Here is a 23,219-nt window from a genome sequence, read left to right as displayed (position 1 = left end):
GAAGCCAACCGTACGGTATGTACCCATGATCACTGCAGTGCCTGACTTTTAATGCTCCTGCATGCTGAAAACGACTGAAGGCTTTGACATGCTTTTGCTCAGTAAAAAAATGCTGGAGAGCAACAGCTGCCCTTCATGTTCCTCTGCTGGAGACGCTAATCCTCTGGGTTTACACAGTTGTTTAAGAAACAGATTAAAGGGAAAAGCCATTTAAAAAACCAGAGGCACCAACTGGGAATCTGCCTGTACAAATAAGTAAGTTATATCTATATTAAGAGACACTAATATTACTATACTTATGCTTTTGAAAATAATTCAGCATTTTTCAGTATACCCCCAAAATACTACAGTTTACTGTAGTGTTGCAGGTCCTTATGGTAGTCTATGTTAATATATTCCCTTTTATATAAAGAGAAGGTGCTTCTGCTAGGAAATAGCCAGGAATTGTAACTAAGTATTTCTCCCCCACTCATCCTTGGTCTACATTAGGGTGTTATTTTGAAATTACTCCCCTTAGATTGAAATAATCAGCGGAGATTTCACACTACCAAGCCCATTGCTTCAAATAATGGGCGGCTTAGTTCGAAATCTGTACTCCTGCTTTCCTCAGGGAATAACGCAAATTTCAAAATAGTTTTTTCAAAATAGCGTTAATGTGGACACTTTGGTGCTGCTATTTCAAAACAATTGGCCTCCAGAGGCCTCTCACAGCTTCAGTTTTGGCCGCTCTGGCCACACCTGCCATCTCCACTGCTCCCCTCCTCCTGCGGTGCTTAAAAGTCTTGGCAGCAGGAAAAGGGTTTATCCCACATGATGAGCTGTGAAAGCCCCATGTGACCCAGCAGAAACCAAGGCAGGCATGAGCAGCTCCAGCGCTCTCTCAGCCCTCCTACAGCTGCCAGCACTCCTGCTCCTCCCTCAGCTGCCACTGGCCAGGGATGCAGTAGAGCTCCAGCCGGGACTGGTGTGGAGATCCTGGACCTCATCAAGATCTAAGGGGAGGAGACCAACCTCCACAATCTCCACGCCAGGAAAAGGAATGCAGATATGTATGGCCAGATTGCTGCCAGCCTGGCCAAGAAAGAGCACACCTGGACCTTCGACCAGTGCTGGATGAAAATCAAAGTGCTCCGGCAGGCCTACAACAAGACTAGGGAGCAGAGTTCACACTCCGGGGTGGCACAACACAGCTGCTGGCACTATGACAAGTTGGATGCCATCCTGGGAGGGAGGGCAGTTACGTTCCCTGCCATTGTCAAGTCCGGCCAGGACATGCCCGACATCAGCCTACAGGAGGGCGAGGTGGCAGAGGATGATGATGACAAGGAAGAGGAGGAGGAAGCAACTAGTCAGGTGACCATGCCCGCCAGCCAGGAGCTGCTCCTCACCCCGGAGCCAGTCCCCCCCTGCCAGGATGTGTCCCAGGCTTCTATGAACCCAGGGAAGGCACTTCAGGTGAGTTCTATAACTTTCCCTATATACATGTAGGGACAAACGACAGGCTGTAAGTGGCTGCACGCTCCTCTCTTGACGTACTCGGCTTGGGAGTCACACGAGAGCCTGTACATGTGGGTGCACATGGAGCACCAGTCTGGAGCATTCAGCCCCATGATGCTCTCATATAGGAACCCCTCAGTCCTTCTCACAAGGTTCTTGCACAGATCTGCTTTACTCCAGCCTCGGTGGTGGGACACCTTCCCATGACAAGCCACCACTCAGGCAGCATCTGCCCCTGGTCAAGCGCAGTGATACGGAGGAGTCTGATCTCATGCATGGGAACTTGCCAGTGCAAGGAAGAGGAAGGGACCCCAATAGCATTCTCTCTGGCAAGTGGCATCTGCCACTCAGACACCCCTCCACCAACATCCTTCACCCCACCTCCAGCAGCCAGGGATAGAAGTTCTCTCTCTGGGTATGTCTACACTACCCTCCTAGTTCGAACTAGGAGGGTAATGTAGGCATACCGCACTTGCAAATGAAGCCCAGGATTTGAATTTCCCGGGCTTCATTTGCATAAGCGGGGAGCCGCCATTTTTAAATCCCCGCTGCTTCGAACCCCGTGTAGCCCGGCTACACGGGGCTCGAACTAGGTAGTTCGGACTAGGATTCCTATTCCGAACTACCGGTACACCTCGTTGTACTGGTAGTTCGGAATAGGAATCCTAGTCCGAACTACCTAGTTCGAGCCCCGTGTAGCCGTGCTACACGGGGTTCGAAGCAGTGGGGATTTAAAAATGGCGGCTCCCCGTTTATGCAAATGAAGCCCGGGAAATTCAAATCCCGGGCTTCATTTGCAAGTGCGGTATGCCTACCTACATTACCCCGCTAGTTCGTACTAGCGGGGTAGTGTAGACATACCCTCTGAGAGACACTGCCAGTGCTGGATCTGGTGTGTGCAGGACACAGTATACTTGACTCTGCGGGCTCTGCAGGTGCAAATGCATCTGGGAGGACCTCATAAGGAAGCTGAAGGCCTGCCTGGAGTGCCTCAACCAGGGGCTCGAAACGAGCACCAGGAGTGGACCGGCAACTGGGAGGTACGCGGGGCCAAGTGGGAGCAAAGGAAGGCCACTTGGGACTAGCTGTAGCGCCAACACGATGACATATTCTTCTCCCTCATCTTAGTGATATATTGCATGGTGTTCTGCATGGCGTAGGCCACCAGCCACCTCCCCACGCCTCCCCCCATGGTTTCTCCTCCTAGAGTCCCTAGTGACTGCCGGGGCCCCAGAACATGTGGCGGTGGGACCTCTCAGGCAGCCAAAGAGGCAAGTGCCACTCTCAGCCCTATTTTTGAGTCCCCCTCTTCCCTTTCCCATTCTAGGTTCTTTCCTCAGTCCCTCCCCATTCTATGTCTCTCCAATAAAGAGTCCTGTTTTTGCAACAAAGATGGCTTTATTATTTTTTCTGCAGGAGAGGGGGAGAAGGTGGGAGGGAGGGCAGGGGAACGGAGAGGTGGAGAGGAAAAGATCACAGAGGGAATTCAGGGTCCCCTTGTGGAGAGGCACAGGGGAGAGTTTCACAAATGGCCTTGCACAAAACTCTCCCTCGGCCTCTCTGATGAGCACAGTCACTTGATGAGCTTTCTGAATGGCACTGATGTCCGGCTGCTCAAATTCCCTGTACAGATGTTCAGCTTCAGCTCCCCTGCCCTTCCCCCCCGCAGCAGGCTGCCACCACAAAGGGGATGTTTTGCTCGCTGAGGTTCAGGCAGATGAGGAGACTCTTGAACTTCCCCTTTAAACGGCCGAATGCACACTCCACCACCATGCGGCACCTTCTCAGAATGGCGTTGAAGTGCTCCTTGCTGGAGTCCAGGCTACCTGTGTAAGGGTTCGTGAGCCAGGGGAGCGAGGGGTAGGCTGCATCACCCAGGATACAGATGGGCATGTGCACCTCCCTGACTCTGATGGTGTGGTCAGGGAAAAAAGTGCCGGTGTGCATCTTTCGGAAGAGGCAGGAGTTCTGGAAGATGTGGGCATTGTGCGCCTTTTCCGACCAGAAGATGTTGATGTCTGTGAAACGTCCCTTGTGATCCAAGAGGGCCTGCAGAACCATGGAGAAGTACCTTTTCCTGTTTATAAAGTCTGACCCACAGTGGTCAGGGGCTAGGATGAAGATGTGCATGCTATCTATGGCAGCTCCCACACAGTTGGGCTGTGTCTAGACTGGCCAGTTTTTCCGGAAAATCAGCCGCTTTTCCGGAAAAACTTGCCAGCTGTCTACACTGGCCACTTGAATTTCCGCAAAAGCACTGACTTCCTACTGTAAGAAATCAGTGCTTCTTGCGGAAATACTATTCTGCTCCCGTTCAGGCAAAAGTCCTTTTTGCGCAAAAGGGCCAGCGTAGACAGCTCAGATTTGTTTTGCGCAAAAAATCCCCGATAGCGAAAATGGCGATCGGGGCTTTTTTGAGGAAAAGCGCATCTAGATTGGCACAGATGCTTTTCCGCAAAAAGTGCTTTTGCGGAAAAGCGTCCGTGCCAATCTAGATGCTCTGTTCCGAAAATGCTTTTAACGGAAAACTTTTCCGTTAAAAACATTACCGGAAAATCATGTCAGTCTAGACGTAGCCTTGGGGAAGCCCCTGGCAACAAAGCAATCGCTTGCTTTCCCCGTTCCCCAGAGTGATGACCCTCCGTAGCAGCATATGGTTGATGGCCTTCGCTACCTGAAGGAGCATGGCTCCATCTGTGGATTTCTGCACGCCAAACTAGTTTCCAATGGAGTAGTAGCTCTCTGGCATGGCGAGCTTCCACAGGGCGATGGCCATGCATTTCTGTATGGGGAGACGGATTGCATGCGGGTATCCTGTCACTTGAGGGCAGGGATGAGCCACTCACAGAGCTCGAGGAAGGTGACCTTCCACATGCGGAAGTTCTGCAGCCACTGCTGGCCGTTCCACATCTGAAGGACAATGTGGTCACACCAGTCCAAGCTTGTCTCCTGCTGCCAGAAGCTGTGTTCCGGGGCGTCCTGGGAATTGAGGGGCATGCACAGCAGTAGGAACACCAGGACCTGGGCAAGCAGGGTGCCCGGTCCACACTTGGGTTCATTCTGCTAGTCCTCGTCCTGCTGGAGCAAGAGTGGGCAGTCTGGAAGTACTGCACCAGAGATGCAGCACGAAGCCCATGAGCCTGGCACTGCTTTGCAGAAGCTCTGGCTCCATGGTGTGAGTGCTGTGGTATCTTCAAGGGCAACCAGAGCACAAGAAGGTACAAGACCACACATCCCTTTTGTGTCCCACGAGGGGGAGTCAGTGATAGGAGCCCCAGAAGCCACGTGTCACGGCTTGCCTGACCAAGCAGCCACAGGAAGTATTCAACCTCCTAGTGCCCTCCCCAGAGTGCTTCCAGGGGCTCCAAGTCGAGGCAGGCTCCAATCAATGTGGACGTACTATTTCAGACTAATTCTAACTAATGCCGATGCTTCCACATAGTGGGGATACACTATTTTGATTTTGTTAAATCGGGAGTTATTAAGTCCATTTTAGTAATTTTGAAATAATTTCCTAGTGTAGACATGGCCTATAGCAGTGTTTCTCAACCTTTTTTTAAAATAAAGTACCCCTTTTTTTAAAAAAAAATGATAAGTACCCCCTTTTTAAAAAAAATATAAGTACCCCCTTTTTCCAAAAAAAAAAAAAAAATTATAATTACCCCAGTACCTACAGTTTTCAGACACACAATTTTTTTTTCTACCATTGCAACACATTTGTTTAAACAACTTAATTGTAGCCAGGTGGGCGATTATTATTTTTGTACTTTTTACACCCAAAAATTTCAAGCGCTGTAAAACTTAAAACAAAAATTCAGTTTTCTCCAAATTTCAGTTGTGTTGACGTACCCCCCAAACTTCTCTCGAGTATGCCTAAGGTACTCTTACCACTGGTTGAGAAACACTGGCCTACAGTAGTAACTTATTTACCCATCAGCTTCCTGTTAGTGATTGGAAATCCTCCAAAGCGTGGCTGGGGAAAAGATCAAAAAGTTTGGAGGCTTCCACAGAGTCTTGTGTTTCCCTTAGGTCTTTAGAACCTGCTGTAATTTTCTTAAGACCAATATTGTCTCTCCAGATATCCAGAACTTTCACTTGCAATCCAGACCAGAAGAAAGAAAAGCAGAAGGGTACAAAAATGAAAACAACAAAAACAGACAGGGTCTTTTTCAAAGTTGGGATGGAGTTTCAGATCAATTTTCATTTCCCCACATACATTCTTCTCCCGTCTTTGTCCACCCCCAAACAAAATATGCTAAATTAAATTTTATTTCTATGATTGTAGTGGAGATGATGATAGTTGCAATTCCATTGTTAGGATTGAGCTGAGATTCACATCTGAGGCACAGACTAGACCTCCTATGTATATTAACACATTGCAATATAGCACTTATACTTGGGGTGCAGAATGAACTCTGAGAATTTATAGGTAAATTTGGTCATTTGGTTATGGAGTTAAATTTTCAACTTTAAAAAAATACATATGCTATTGGGTGTGGACCTTCTTTGTCTTGAATATCAGCAACAAAATAATACAGGCTCTTCAAACTCACAGTACAGTTAGAAGAGACACAAGATTTTTCACAAAGTTTTCCCCAGACTTGAAAACCTTTGTGTGGTTTGAAGGCTGATCTTTCTCACCAAAAAAAGCTGGTTCAATAAAAGATATTACCTCAACCTCTTTATTTCTAATATCTTGGGACCGATATTGCTACACTACTCCATAGAGTTAAAGCTCACTAATATCTTAGGCACCAACCACATTTAAAAGTTTTTGTTTTTGTTTTTTGGGAGGGGGAATCATAGAATACTAGTTCTATGCTTTGGATTTTTTAAAAGCTGATTTACCTTCATTTATAATTATTTTGAGGATTTTTTTACCCCAAATCACTTTAATTTTATCTTAAACTCTCTTTATTCCACTTGAACATGGTTTTAGAATTTCCTTGCAATTTTTTCAGAGCATAATTAACAGTAAACACATTTCTAATGTATTGATGATGCATAATATTATTTCTTCTCATCTGATTCACTGATATACACTGACTATTTTAAGCCATTCTGGAAAAGCCCAAAGCAGCCAGATTCCACTGGACAGAAAACTGGGTTTATAGCCACTGTGCATTACGATCCAGCTAATCATAGAATACTAGTTGGAAGGGACCTTGAGAGGTCATCAAGTCCAGGTCCCAGCCCTCACGACAGAACCAAGCACCTGATAAGTGTCTGCTCTTAAACATCTCCAGTGATTGAAGGTTTGTAGGATGGGGATTTTTTTTCTTTTTTTCTTTTGCTATTAGTGCATAAATGAAAGCTGTTTCTTCACCTGCAGAATGGTGGTGGACAGAATGGGCACCTCTACACAGCAGGGCAAAAGTCAAATTAAGATACGCAACTTAAGCTACAGCAATGGCGTAGCTGAAGTCAAAAAGCTTAATTTGGCTTTTGGCACTGTTGACACTGCAGGAAGACAAAGGAAGAACGCTCTTCCTTCAACTTCCCTTACTCCTCATGAAATGAGGGTTACAGGCATTGGAGTAAGAAGTCCTCCATCTCGACATTATTTCGAAATAATGGCTTACTGTGTTGCTGTGCATTTTGTTTTTTCGAAATAATAGCAGTTATTCCGAAATAACGCTGCTGTGCAGTCATATCCAATGACACAAAGAACCCCTTCCAAAATCCCTGTTATTTCCTATTGTTCATGATCATTCTGAGAATAGACTCCCTTTTGTCAGATGCCCTTCTCAAGTGTCCTGGTCTTCTCTCCGTGACTGAGGCCACAGGCTCACGTTAGCCAAGAAAGTCACCCTCATTCTCATCACTGATTAAGTTTGTCTGACAGCCTAAAGGCTTCTATTTTATCTGCAGCTGGTTTGTGTTTACTCTTCCTGGGAACAATCAGGAGGTGGACATTTTGAAAGTAGGCATGTTAAATGAAGGCAGCCTGTATTCTCAGTCCTGTTCAGGATACTAGGAAATAGTAGTCATTTTGAAAGTGGGCAATTCTTTGTGAGTTTCTGAGATTTTTATGCACCAAACACTGCTGACAAAATTTTAGTTATGAAAAATAACCATCTAAATTTAAATTAATTTCAGGGATTACCTGTTGGACAATGAGTCAGACAAGGAGCAGGCAACGGACTGTTTAGTTTATTAGAAAATGGAGTGTGCACATACACATACAGACACGGGGGGAAATCCAGCTCCTGCTGCTTTGTGCTGGTCTCGTAATGCACAGTGACTATAAACCCAGTTTTCTGTCCAGTGGAATCTGACTGCTTTGGGCTTTTCCAGAATGGCATAAAATAGTCAGTGTATATCAGTGAATCAGATGAGAAGAAATAATATTATGCATCCTCAATACATTAGAAACGTGTTTACTGTTAATTATGCTCTGAAAAAATTGCAAGGAAATTCTAAAACCATGTTCAAGTGGAATAAAGAGAGTTTAAGATAAAATTAAAGTGATTTGGGGTAAAAAAAATCCTCAAAATAATTATAAATGAAGGTAAATCAGCTTTTAAAAAATCCAAAGCATAGAACTGTACAGTCAGGGTACCCAAAACATAATTAACTCTGTCATGTAGTGATACCATGAGTGGGAGAAATCGAATGCATTTTAATATTCAGATTAATTTGGGATTACAAAGCTTATTACAATAAATCATTTTATGCATTAATAATCTGGATGGCACTGTACGTATCAGCACAAGGCAGAGTTGAGGTTGCTTGGATACTCTGTGCATTTCTGTACTTTAAAAAGTTTGAATTTCTTTTAAAATTTAATCTTAACTCTGAATTGTTGGGTTTATAATGCTTGTAAAAGTTAAACCACATAAATTACTGATACATACTCTCAACCTTAATTGCATTTCAAAGAAATTTTTGCCTGGGGAGGAAGGACATTTATTAGCATACAAATATTAAGTTAAAGTACCACATACTCTCAACTGTCTGGTTCAAAAGAGCAGAATGTTTCTATACATTTTAGTGATCTCCTTCACCTTAGCACCCACCATTACCTACTCCTACTCCATTCTCTCATCTGTTATCGCCAAGGAGTGGTTCTCCGCAAACAAACAAGAATGTAATGACTGGGAGAGGTAAGACAAACTTCTTTCTTTGTCACAAATCCAGATTTACTGGTCTATTTTTTTCAGATTTGAAGCAGAGGAGGGGACCACTTAGATGGCAAAATGTCAAGCTTGAAAAAATTCAAGCCTGAAATTGGCAGCCTTAGAATGCAAAACTGTACGGGAAACTGCTGTGTAGAGGTCACAGAGGGTGGTGCAGCAGCCAAAGAGCTTACATTTGTTGAAATAAGATTATGGAGCTGTCCTTACTTCCACAACCATTTGTAAATCTGTGTAAAATCTCTCTATGAATGCACTGACAACTCTGATGCTGCTGAAGTAACGACATTGTAGCCTGATATATAGCATGTATCATTCCTAAGGGAACCACAAATACAAAAGACCTTAAACAAAAAGGAACAGATGCCAATAAACTTCATGAGATCAAAAGTTATTCATTCAAAAGAGAGGTTATGTGTTGAAAAGTTAAAAGAATAGTCTCTCTCTGTCAGGGCCATCCTGAGGAGGGGAGGGGCGTGGGGTCTGGGGCAACCTCCCCCACAGTGCACCAGGCACAGAGCCTCTGGCAAACTGTCTACCGCAGGCCCCATCCCTCCCACGACCTTGCTCCACCTCTCCCCCAAGCTCTGCCTCTGCTCCGCCCCCACCCTGTCCCATTGCCCTCTCTCCCAGCAATGCAACCTGCAGAATTATGGGGCCCTGGTCCCACCCCTTCCCCCCGCATACACTCACCCCATGAGTGGTGAGAGCTGGAGCAGCTTGGCAGCCTGCTCCACCACACCGAGCTGCCCTCCCGGCCTGCTGCGCCTCACTTCTCCACAGCCAGCAGGACCGGATTGCTCTGGGGCAGGACACGCTGCTTCCCACTGCTGCTGAGAAGTAATGCACAATGGGCTGGGAGAGAGCGGGTGAAGCAGGATGCCAGCCTGCTCCAGCTTCTGCCATCCATGTAGTAGTGCATGTGTATGGGGAATGCAAACCCTGCTGCTGCTGCAACACCAGTTCCCCATAACCCGCCGGTCCCTCCCATCCACTGGACTGTTGGAGCAGCCACTGCGGGGCCCCCAAAAGCATGGGGCTGAGGCGGCCACCCTGAATCGTCCTATAGCACACACCTATTCTTGCATACATTTGGCTGTGCCTAACTTACATGCTGAAAGACAATAATTAATGCTGGCCCTTGATCTGCCAAATCCTGAACAGCCTCTGCTGTCATTTATCCTTCTGTGCAAGTGCCTGTTTAATCCCCTACACACACAGCACATGCCTTTTGCTGTACTTCATAAAAACGGACAGCTTTGCTGACTAAGTGAGAACATGCATGTTTCACCAGTGCTAGTTGGAAAGCTCCCACTTTGTGTCCACGTCACTCAGTGCATACAACGCAGAATAGAAATGACTATTAATAACATGGCCCTAAAATTCTATATATAGTATAAAACTTACAGCAGGGGTTAGAGCAGCTGAGGGGCCTGCTACTGAAATATGCAGCCTGTTAATGTTGACGTTAATTCAACTCCAGGACAGGTTGGTAGCTCATGTCATGGCTATTTAGTACTCTAAGTAACTATGTTTGTTTTCTCAAGCTTTCTGGGCACAGGGGTCTATAACACAAGAATCCCCACATCTGGAAGCCTCACCAGAATCTAAAGGTATAAAGGCAACTACCCTTTTACTTACATGTTTTATCAGCTCAAGGTTGGCTAAAGCACATTAGCAGGGCTGTAACTGTTCTATGGATCCAATAGACTTCCAGTCTGCAGCTCACCATCAGATTTTTCTGAACTTAAGTTAGTCATGCACGAATGTATTTAAGAAATGGTGCATCAAGTTCAAATTACGAAGGAAGAAATTGTAGTTAGCACTTTATGTGAAAGAATGCAACATGGTGAGAGTTTTAGTAATAAGAAATGTAACAAGCAAATCAAAGTAACAAGAATTCACTCTTTTATATTGTGAGGGGTTTGATCACAGGGTTCTCCTTGAGACTGTCATCTTATGCACTGACCATACCACAGAGCCCACCTACCTGTCCTCTGGGTGCCCCACTATCCTGTCCTGCTGTGCCAGAAGGGCCGGTCTCCCTCAACAAAGGCACAGAGTTGGCATAACTGTCTGCCCTCCTCCATGCCCCTCTCTCCCCCCTGCAGTGTAACATAGATGCTGGTAACAGCTCAGCTCTGGGAGGTATCAGCTACAGGGACTTGACAGCACCCAGGAGCAGAGCCCCAGAAGGGACCAAACCCCCAGATGAATCCATCTTACTCTATATAAAAGTTTTACACAAAGAAAGTTCACAGAGTTTGCTCTATCAATGAAAGAGATGTCCACAGCTGTTGATCCTCCCCCCAAGATAACAATTATTTACACTGGGCTTTGTAATAAACAAACATTTACACTGGGCTTTATAATAAACAAAAAAACGATACATGCACAAAAATAAAACAAACACTTTCAGGCTCTTGAATGATAGGGTACTTGCCCTGTTTTGCATAAAGCACATTCAAGTTATTCATATTCATATATTCAAACATATTTTCATAAAAAATGGGAGTGTAGCATCACACATAGCACCTTTCATCCAAAGACCTTGGACCACTTCAGAAACACAAATCGTAGAATCATAGGGTTGGAATAGACCTCAGGAGGTCATCGAGTCCAACTCCTTGCTAAAAGCAGGACCAATCCCAGATAAATCATCCCAGCCAAAACCTCTAGGAATGGAGATTCCATCACCTCCCTAGGTAACCCATTCCAGTGCTTCACCACCCTCAGAGAGAAATAGTTTATCCTCATATTGTGACGGCGCGTTGGGGGTCCCCCGTCTCCTGCACCCTGAAATGGCACAAACAGACTGCACCAGCCGGTGGAATAGAGGAAGTTTATTGCCTCTCCAGGATACAGCACAGCACAGATGTAATCTGGTCACAGAGCTGGGCTAGGATGCCTCAGGCCCCCTTGAGATGGGGGAGACTGGGCCCCTAAACTCCAGCCCCTTTCCCTAGGCTGTCTCCTCCATGCTCTCAGACAGCAACTAACTAACTCTCTTCCAGCTCTGCCCCCCCAGCCAGGGCAGCATTCCACCTTCCTTTGTTCCTCTCCATGGAGGGTGTCTGGCCGTACTGGTTTGCATAGTGACTCATCCTGTTTTGCTGGGTCATGGTACCCACGGCAGCCAGAGGGGGTTACCCCAGAGCCAGCAGCATAGAAACCAGCCAGCTACCCCCACTACGTCACAGTTCTCCCCCCTCCGAGAGCGAATTGAGCAGGGTCACTCTGCTCGTGACCTAGGGAAGTTCGGGTCCTCTGCGTGGGAACCCGCCCTGGGGACATGGGTGCTCCCCTTGACTCAGGCCGGCCGTGGCGAGGCCCCACATGCGCTGGCTTCCCTCTGTCCACTCGCCGCCCCGCTCCAGGGCGACTGGCACAGGCCTGTCCTCGGGGGTCACACCCACCCTTCCGCTGGCCTTGGTTGCTTTCTGCACAGGCAAGCCCTTCTCTCTGCACAGCCCCACCAGCTCTGCCTTCAAGAGTCGGGCGTAGGCCATCTGCCCGCTGGTCCCCTCGGTGCAGACTCACCACTCTAGTGCTGCAGTGCCCCACGATTCCCAGGAACCGCTTCGCTCTGTCTCCAGCACGCCTGGCTCTAGGGCTCTTGCTTCTAGGGCGCCTTGTCGCTCGCCGCTGGAAGCTCCATCCACGGGGTGCAGTGCATCCCACTCCTGACACCAGTGTGACGGCGCGTTGGGGGTCCCCTGTCGCCTGCACCCCGAAATGGCACAAACAGACTGCACCAGCCGGTGGAATAGAGGAAGTTTATTGCCTCTCCAGGATACAGCACAGCACAGATGTAATCTGGTCACAGAGCTGGGCTAGGATGCCTCAGGCCCCCTTGAGATGGGGGAGACTGGGCCCCTAAACTCCAGCCCCTTTCCCTAGGCTGTCTCCTCCATGCTCTCAGACAGCAACTAACTAACTCTCTTCCAGCTCTGCCCCCCCAGCCAGGGCAGCATTCCACCTTCCTTTGTTCCTCTCCATGGGGGGTGTCTGGCCATACTGGTTTGCATAGTGACTCATCCTGTTTTGCTGGGTCATGGTACCCATGGCAGCCAGTGGGGGTTACCCCAGAGCCAGCAGCATAGAAACCAGCCAGGTACCCCCACTACGTCACACATATCCAACCTGGAACTTCCCCATTGCAACTTGAGATTATTGGTCCTCGTTTGTTATCTGTCACCACTGAGAACAGCTTCTCCTCATCATCTCTAGAACCCCTCTTCAGGTAGTTAAAGGTTGCTAACAAATCCCCCCTCATTCTTTTCTCCTCATAAGGAATGTGCTTAACCCTCCTAATAATTTTGTTGCCTGCTGCTGGACTATCTCCAATACATCCACATCCTTTCTGTAATGGGGGGCCCCAGAATTGGACACAGTACTGCAGATGTGGAATCACCAGTGCCAAATAAAAAGAAAAAATCACTTCCCTAGATCTGCTGGCAATACTCCTCCTAAGCACCACAATATGCTGTTAGCCTTCTTGGCTTCAAGGGCACACTGTTAACTCATACCTAGCTTCTCATCCACTGTAATCCCCAGGTCATAATAAAATATAAAGGAACAGCAAATGACCCACAGAAGACAGTATGGGCTATTTATCAGCCTCCATCTCATAGGTCAATCTGTATTTTAAAAAACCATAATTTTTTAGCAATTGTGCATCCTTCAGTTGCATCTATTCATACTCGCTTCCAGAGCTAAGCTTAACAGTTCATTCCAGAGCTAAATTAGTTTTGTGCAAGCTTCAAAAATTTCAGACATTTTAAGTGGACAGACACCCAAAAGTCGTTGTTCTTTTATCAACTCTTAGCCCAACAAATGAACCTCCTAGCTCTGTACCAGAGAAGACTCTGGAGACCATGTTTGCTCTGGAGATTTCTGTAACTTACAATGGCTTTGACTGTAATGGCACAGACATTAGGCTCCTCATCGATCACTTTGGCAAACAGGTTGATGACTAGTGATTGCTCAGGATTTTCTTGCTCCCTGAGGTGACGTCTTCTGTTTCCTAGTTTAATTTGTTCTGATCTAGAATAAATTTATGAGTCTATACCTCCCTAATTAAAGCCTTGTCTATGTTAGGATTTTGCTCAGATGCCAGTCACTGATATGACTGCCAGGTATAAAAAAGGAAAGCTATAATTGACGGTAATACAGCTTGCCCTTTCTTAAGACTGGACAAACTCAATTAGTGCAAATCACAGCTTTTTTTTGTCTGTGCTTGGAGCCTTCTCCTGGTGCAGTGATAGAGGGCATAGAGAGATTCAGAAGTAGCCCATTGAGTGAAAACTTTGTGAATTGGCCAATCTTATGGCTTCATGTCCACTTAGGAGGTCAAGAGAGCTGGATGGAAGTGCCAGTCCCTTTTCTTCCACTATTTGATCTGAGGAAATGGGGCTGGCCCACGAAAGCTCATCACCTAATAAACCATCTTGTTAGTCTTTAAAGTGCTACATAGTCCTGTATTTTGTTCCAGTCAAAACAGGAATTTTTTGATTACCTGCTTTGCTCAAAAGATTCGACGCTTCTGAAGGTGGCATATCTGCAGGTTAAACTGACAAACAATCTGTGGGGATTTACTACAGGAAAAAACACAACAATCACAATGTCCTGACCTAGAAACCTTGCAGGGAAACTCAGCACAAGGCAGACACAGCACACAGATCACTGGAACCAGCTTAAATTGCTGGAGTGTCAGGATAGCCTCCAATCTACAGAATAGAGCTGGGAAGGACCCCAGTTGTAGTATATTTGTTATTATTGTTTTATATGTGTATCTTTATTGAGTTAAATAACAAGCCAAGTAGTGAGCAGGGATGTTATTATACGAGCAATTCAAAAGAACAAAAACAGCTCAATAAAAGGAGCATCCCTTTGATCAATACAGAAGTAGGCCAAACAATAACAGATCACATTCGGATACATTAAGTATTAACATAAGAACATAAGAATGGCCATACTGGGTCAGACCAAAGGTCCATCTAGCCCAGTATCCTGTCTACCGACAGTGGCCAGCACCAGGTGCCCCAGAGAGGGTGGACCGAAGACAATGATCAAGCGATTTGTCTCCTGCCATCTCTCTCCAGCCTCTGACAGACAGAGGCCAAGGACACCATTTTATCCCCTGGCTAATAGCCTTTTATGGACCTAATCTCCATGAAATTATCTAGCTTCTCTTTAAACTCTATTATAGTCCTAACCTTCACAGCCTCCTCTGGCAAGGAGTTCCACAGGTTGACTACACGCTGTGTGAAGAAGAACTTTCTTGTATTAGTTTTAAACCTGCTCGCCATTAATTTCATTTGGTGTCCTCTAGTTCTTCTATTTAGGAAACTAATGAAGAACTTTTCTTTATCGGCCCTCTCCACACCACTCATGATTTTATAGACCTCTATCATATCCCCCCTCAGTCTCCTCTTTTCCAAACTGAAAAGTCCCAGTCGCTTTAACCTCTCCTCATATGGGACCCGTTCCAAACCCCTAATCATTTTAGTTGCCCTTTTCTGAACCCTTTCCAAGGCCAAAATATCTTTTTTGAGGTGAGGAGACCACATCTGTACACAGTATTCAAAGCTGTACACATCTGTACACAGTATTGAAATCTAATCCAGTCATATTTACAAAACGGAAATAACTCCTGAGTAAAAGTTATACAGTGAACTACAACTTCACACTCTGATAATAAAAAACTTCTCACTTACACCAGCATAAATCAGTCCACTGAGGTTAATGGACCTACACTAAGGCAGAAATGAAAGTCAAGTTTGCTTCCACTCGTGCATTGTGAAAAATCAGCGTTAATGTACACATTTGTGAAAAAGAGAATAGCTTAAGAGAAAGTCTTTACTGCAATGATGCCAATGGTCTTTGCAGGTTCTAGTAGGGGGAATCTTGCACAAGTTTACAGACAACTGCCTCTGCTATCTCAAAGGTATTCAGATGTGATATGCTGAGAGATGTTTACCAAATGTAAATGATGTGATTGTGTTGTTGCAGAGAGACCTTTAAAAGGAAACTCCCAAGGGGGCTAATCGAGAGTGAAACTGAGAAGGAGAAGAACTCTGAAAAGCAAACAATGAGGTTTATTACAAGTGACAAAGGAAGGGAACTATTGAATTATTATTTATGGGATTTCATTGTGTTAAAGTGAATATTAAGTTACTTTTAGAATGTCTCTTTGCAAATGTAAAGAGAAAGAAAGATAATCACTTCAAAGGTTCATTGTCAGAAATAAGTTATATGAGATGGCAAATTGGCTGGAAATATGGAGTAGTACTTAGCTGACATTTGTTGACAAGAGATTTGATTCCCTCTGAGAAAATCCTTAAGAACTGTGTCCACAGTTCATCAGCTTCAAAGTAAATGTAAGTAATGTCAAACTATACTAGTGTAACTTTGAAAGCAAACTGTTTGTGCTCAGGGTATGACTGTTATTGGAAGTCACACTCTAGATGAATGTAGCTGATATATATACTCAGATATAGGACGAAGGATAAGTGAACTACAAAAGATTAAAAATGTGGGTTAAGTTCAGATAGATAAACACAGAAAAAGTATGGATGCTCATCTGACATTATCTGAACTTTGTATATCAGAAAGACAATGTTGTAAGTCTCATGAGAAACAGGCTTGTTTGTGAGATTACTAGCTCTTCTGTTTCTGATCCCAGATGGAATAGTATGACTGCAGCCAGCTTCTTGCATGGTGTTTTGCTTACAGAAGCTGGCAAAAGATCAGTTCTAAAAAAGGATAGAAGTTCAGGGTTGAGACTGTTATTCTATCCAAATTTGTTTGTCTGTCCTTTACTGCTGAAACAGACAATGGAAGAGAAAGCACAAAACATGAGTGGAAACTAATCTTTTGTACAATAATACACAATGCTCAGTAAGAGTTGTTAGGGTTTTTTTAATAAAAAGGAAATTATTTAAAAAATATAGAACTTTGAGATAACAGCTGAGTGGCTGATTTATTTATTTATTTTTTCTCTTGGGAATGGTGGAAGGAGGGAAGAGTCAGTAGGGAAACAATGATATTTGCGTAATTTACAAGTAAAGAAAATGATCCTTTCTCTAGGTCAAAGACAATTTTAAAGTTTCATTTATAAACATTTACTGATTCCATCTGATCTCTCTCAGTTAAACCTAACACCTCATATGGACAATGTGATATCCACAGAGTTTGGCCCCAAAATAGGGTTTGTGTAAACAGAACTCATTGCAGGATAGGCACCTTAGGGGTATATGCAGGATATTTTCCCAAAGTGCCAACATGTCTTGGGAACCTAAATTCCATTTTCTAAACTGGCTTAGACACTTTGGAGCCTAACTCTCACTGAAAGTCAATGAGATTTATGCTTCCAAATCACTTCTGAAAAAATAATTTAAGGCTCTGAAGTCATTTAGGTGCTTTAGAAAAATGTAACCACATTACTAAATGCTTTATGATTATATTTAACTTTAATGACAAATACATTTAGAGAATATATGCGTGTATTTGTGCTGAAATACATAATTTATTACTTAAATGCTTCACAAATGAATTAAAGTAAAAAGAGGTAGAGTTATAAAATATGTAGGGCCAGATTAACTCATGCTTTCCAGCAGTATACATCCTGGCAGAGCTCCCTGGTTGCAGGACCTCTGAAGGAGAAGCAGTTTGCAGTAGTGCAAAGTGTCTACAATTACTCTTTACAAGGGATAAATATCCAGTAAGAAACTGAGATTGTGAAGGCAGCGAGTTTGTTGAAGTTTTAAAAAAAACCTTTCCCTGCCTCTAGCAAAGCCATGTGAAAGTTAGCAGTAATAAAGCAATACCCAGCCTCCACCAAGTAAATCTCTTCTATGACAGGCAAAGTATTGCTGGGACAACAATGACTAACTTTAATAGAAAGAAGACATATCTGCAGTCACTGTTTGACCACTATATACATCTGCTACTATTTGAGAAGAGAAATGGGACCTCTGGCAAAGCAAACAAGGGTAAGAATTTGGGAGCCAAACTTCTTTAATAATAAGCCAAATTCTACCAAGCAGAAGTCAATAGGGGTCGCATCTACGTAACCAAGGGCAGAATTTCAGCCACTTGCTTGCAAACATACATGTTTGATTCTGTGTTTAGCATGCAGAAATACAGATCTGCACACACACATAAATGTGTTCTCACACAGGATTCAAGAATGGTAGAGAGAGTTCTACTTAAAGATGAAAAGTATGCAACATATCTGTTGAGTATCAAATCACATCTTTTACTGGCAAAACTCCTATTGATTTCACCACTAGAAGTTTGCCTGTGTCATAACCACAGGATTTGGCCTTTAATTTCTTTTTGCATGCCAAGGAGAACATTTGCTTGTAGTTCAGCTCTGCACAGGCCTACCAAGAACAAGGAGATATCATTCTAGAAAGTGACCTTTTCAAAATTGTGTTATATAATAACCTAAGTCTGGTGAGTCTTGATGGGGGTCTTCCCCCACGTACTGCTGAAGTTGCATGGCATATTCAAACAATTCCCTTGTTCCTGGGACTTGGAAACTTACTAGGAAATTAAAAGTTAAAATATGCAGACAATTTTAAAGTAGCAAATAATTTTATGAACTTCCAACAGGCTGTATATGTTTGCCATTCCCTGAACCAGAATCATTACACAATGCAGGTATTTGTGGGGGGAAATTCAGACAGATTTTATGGTTTCTGTAACACTTAGAAAAAAGCTTGTTAAACTATTGCTGCTCATTCCCCACTTTTATGACTGTTGAGCTGAATTATTATTGCATGTAATACTGTTCTTTGTATTTGCATCAAGCATTAGGTTTTAGGTGAGTAATCCCCATCAGTCACACTGTTTACAGGGCACTGTTTTGTTTTAACTCTGTGGGATAAAATGGCTATTTAAATTCAAATTTCTCTCTCACTGGTCTCTGCTTTCAGCTCCAATTGAAAATGAACATAGAAAAATCGAGTAGCTTCTTTGGTATTCTTTCAATCGGTAAGGAAAGTTAATGTAAGGCTATGTCTACATGACAGGTTTTTTTTGGAAAAACAGTTGTTTTTCTGAAAAAACTTCATGTACGTCCACACTGCAATCACATTCTTTCAAAAAAACAGAGGGGTTTTCCCGACATTGGTAAACCTCTTTCTACAAGGAGGAAGCCTTTTTCCAAAAAAGCTCTTTTGGAAAAAGGCACATGTGAACGGGGAAGAGGGAGTTCTTTTGAAAGAAAAAGGCACAGGTGCCCTGGTGGCCATTCCGTCCATAGTAATCACAGCTTACATGTGAGAGAGCATCCATTCAGTGCGGACACTATCTGTTGAAAAAGCAGATTACTTTTGTGATGCACTTTTGCAGTGCGGACGCTCTTTCAGAAGAAGTTTTTTCTGAAGAACTCTTCCAGAAACTCTTCTTCTGAAAGAAGCCTGCAGTTTAAGCATAGCCTGAGGGTGGGTTGAGATGTTTTGTCTGTGTGGATCCCACTTACAGTATGCATGCACCTCACGCATGCAAGTTCAGAATCTTTTGACCAGCAGTGTCTGTTTGGGATCATGCCTGTGCCCCCATGCCCACACAAGGGCATACAGGGCAAAGTGACCCCATCTGTCTTTCTGGTCTCTGTGCCAGAGTGGACTTGGCTCCAGTGGGAATAAAATGAGGCAAAGAAAATTGTTTAACTACAAGTCCAGAGTCTTTATGGCTCTGAACAGGCTAGCAAAGTCAAAAGGACCAATATGACTTACCTTGCTTGATCTCTGCTGATCCAGGAAGGAGGATCCATGCCATGATGAGTCACGCTTAGAACACATGCCAAATCTTTCCCACCTTGATGTGCTGATGGTGGTACCAGGCTCTGATACACAGCCAGGGCTGAACTATATGCCATTGAATGGTAGGACTGGGTGGTCACAAGGATGTGCAGAGCACAGGCATGATTCAAATGGGTATCGCCAATGAAAGGATTCCACTTTCACATCCACAAGGCACATGGACTCCATAAATGGGACAAAGACCCCCTCCAGCATGCTGGCTGGGACTTTGAAAGAAATGCAAGTGGAGTCCACTAACCAATTATCCATCCTAGGTTTTGCACAGAACCCTGGGCACTCAGGAAGCAGTTATGCATTACAGGTGATTAGAAAAAGGCAAGTATTGCCCGTACAAGCATTTCAGAAGAAACAAGTTGCTTTTTTAAAACAAAGCTTTTCAACCTTTAAATTGAAAATTTTGATTTTATGTTGAAAAGTGGAAAATCTTTGAAAGGAAATTTTTTTTGCAAAACTTCATTTCCCCCAAAAAGGTCTTTTTTTGGTCAAAAGAATTTGATCAGCTTTAATATAAGTATTTGGGTAGTGCCAATTTGCTCATCAAAGTTGATATTTACTTCATTATGGAGCCTCAGTGCTTTGGTTAAAGAAATTCCCAGTAATTTAGGAGATTAAGGGCTTGTCTACAGGGAGAGTTAGGTTTTATCTACACTGGCAAGTTTTCTCAAGGAAAAGGTCTTTGGTTGATAAAACAGTGGGAGTGTTCATACTTTTCGTGCATTGTGCTAAAGACTCTACAAAGACCTTGAGTGCCCCGCTGTGCACCATGTCAGAAAGGTTGCAACAGATAAGGCAGCAGCCTAGAAAAAACAGGGAGGATTTGGTTCACAAAGTGCTAAATGGATCAGTGAGAGCAGCCATCCAAACAGCACTTGGCAAGGGAGCTGAGGAATGCGACGACAACCACACCTTCACCAGGCAGGCCATGCAACACATGGGCAGGGCGATGGAGGAACAGACTAGATCCTCAAGTGTTTAGTGAAGAAGCGCAGTGAGCCAACATGAGTTCGTCCCCTCTGCAGCAGATTCAAATGTCTGTGTCCAGAAACAGCCCCTTCTCACACCCTCCCATTCCTTCTCCCACTCTAGCAGTCCTCATTTTCCCATGCACTCCACACTCTCTCTCTCTCCTTTGAGTATGACACCTGAAGCTACACAAATTTTTGAGTTGTAACCCCCTGCCAGAGCTTCCCATACCCAGTCCCTGGGAGTGCTTTATTGCATTTCAGTGCTCTGTGTGATGATGAATAAGGGCATGATTTTATAATGGTTCAATGTTTTTATTTGCTCTTTAACCATCTCACAGAGCAGTCACTGAGATCCCAGGTGCAGGCTTAAGGGCTTGCTCCTGAGTACGTGTTGCATTGGGTGAGGGGAGTATGCAGAGTGGAAGCAGCTGTAACAGGTTTATTTCAATGCCCCCCTCAAAGCCTCCCTGATGTTAACAGAAGCCTCTGTGCTCCTCTGACAGCTCTAGTATCTTGCTGCTTAGACTCTGCAGCCAACCACTGAGCCTCGGTGCTCCATCCCAAGCAAACAATTGCCCCTTATTTTCACACAAATTATGCCAATGCAACAGCCGCAATAACCATGGGAATACATTTCCAGAGAGGTCTAGCCTGCCACAGAGACACTTCAATCTCACCTTCAATCTCCCAAAGGTGCATTGGACCCATGCGCACCTGCTCAGCCTGTTATTAAAACGCGCCTGATTGCTGTCCAGATGCCCCGTGTGTGCGTTAACAAGCCAGAGTTGCAAGGGGTAAGCTGGCCCCCAGGATCACAATGGGCATTTCCACATCCCCAACTGTACTTTTGTGTCCTGGAAAGAAAGTCCCTGCCTGCAGCTTTCTGTACAGGCCAGTGTTCCTGAAGATTTGGGCGTCATGCACCTCTCCAGTCCACCCCATCTGCAAAAACTCACAGCGATCAACAAGCGCCTGCAGCACCATTGAGAAATATCCCTTCGAGTATGTCTACACTAGCCCCCTAATTCGATCTAGGGAGGCTAACGAGGGCGACCGAAATTGCAAGTGAAGCATAGGATTTAAATATCCCATGCTTCATTAGCATGTTCCCAGCCGGTTGCCATTTTAGTAATTGACTAGCCCGAAGTAACTGCCCGCGTCTACACATGGCAGTGAAATGGGACTCCGAATTAAAGCCCTAAATCGAATTAGCTGTTATTCCTCCTGCAATGAGGTTTACCAGCTAATTCTATATAAGGCTTTAATTCGGAATCCCGTTTCACTGCCGCGTGTAGACCCTTCCTGTTGATGTACTCGTTGGCAAGGTGGGCTGTTGCTAAAATGGGAATCTGTGTGTATTCCGCCTCTGCCCCAGCTGGGAAATCCCATGTCTGCAAAGGTAGCCACAATGTCATGTACATTCCCAGAGTCCTGGTCCTCTGTAGCTGAATGTGATTTATAGTCCTGCACTCTCGCACCTGTACAGCTCCAGTGGCAGATGGCCCCACTCCAAACTGATTTGAAACTGACCTGTAGCAATCAAGAGTCATCAGCTTTCACACTGCAATTGCCACACATGCTCAACTCATTCCAGTATCCTGGCGCCTCAGCCTGGAGGCCAGCTCAGCACACAGCTCAGGAAGGTGGCTTTATGCATCCTAAAGTTCTGCAGCCGCAGCTCTTCATCCCGCACCTGCATGATGATGCGATTCCGCCAGTCACTGGCGATTTCCTGAGTACAAACCACCCATCTACTCCCTAGAGCTGCTCTGTGACTGCAAAATGCAGTTGGAAACAGTCTCAAAAAGGACTCTAGAGGTCCCTGAACAAAGCGATGCCTGATGGGATGTTTTGCATGATCCAAAGATACCTGCTTTGTTCCAGGGTCCCAAAACACCTAGCAACCCATGGTGTCACCAAGTACTGTGGGTTACATACCCATAGTGCATTGCTCCCGCTGTTGACAGGGGAGCTAAAGATATGGACACAATCTGTGGACAGAGGGAGCAAGCGTACACATGCCTGGCACTTTTTTGGTGGCTTCTGCATGTCAACATTTGTTTATCGTTGGGCCAGTTGTTCCCTACCCCCAGGCTCAAGCTCAGAAGGGCACCATTTGAGGGTGGGGAGCCTAAGGTACCCTGGGAGCCGTGGTTCTTTGGCCAGGTCCCTGCCTAGAGAGCTAGCCCTGGAGCAGGGAAGGGTCTGTATTTCCCAGCATTCCCTTTGCTGCTAGCAACAGGAAAGGGAGTGGAAGAAGCTGTGAGCCATGCTGTGAATGGAGAGCTGGCTGCTGGAGGGGGTGGTGCTGTGAGTGGGGAACAGGTGGCTTTGGCCCAGATATCACGCTCAGAAGCCTTTCCCGGACTGGACTAGGGATGAGCGTGGCCTGTTTGCTGCTCCCAAGGAAGGAATTGGGTGGATCGAGTGGACAATGCTCCTCTGCCTCAAGCGTGGACCCCCAGGAGAGGTTAATATGATAAGTAAGGGCAGAAAGGCTCTACCTGGGCAGCTGTAGGTGCAATATGAGCTATGCAGCAGGAGTTGAGTCTGTTTCCGTTGCCATGGAAGCAGAAATGGACTCTTCCTTTCCAGATGCTCTGATACTCAGACAAGGAATCGGGCACCTGCCTCCAGATCTGAACGAGGGATGTTAAATGTCAGTTAATTGAACAGTTGAGTCACCTCATGAATTCTTATCAGTTAGTCGACTATTCTATAGTCCCTGGGGGTGGGGGCGGCAGCCAGTGCACTCTGACCTCACTCCCGAGGAGCTCCCTGCTACT

The sequence above is a fragment of the Pelodiscus sinensis genome, chromosome 12 (genome assembly GCF_049634645.1).
Source record: "Pelodiscus sinensis isolate JC-2024 chromosome 12, ASM4963464v1, whole genome shotgun sequence".
NCBI classification, from domain to species: domain Eukaryota; kingdom Metazoa; phylum Chordata; order Testudines; family Trionychidae; genus Pelodiscus; species Pelodiscus sinensis.
This window is presented reverse-complemented; position numbering follows the sequence as displayed.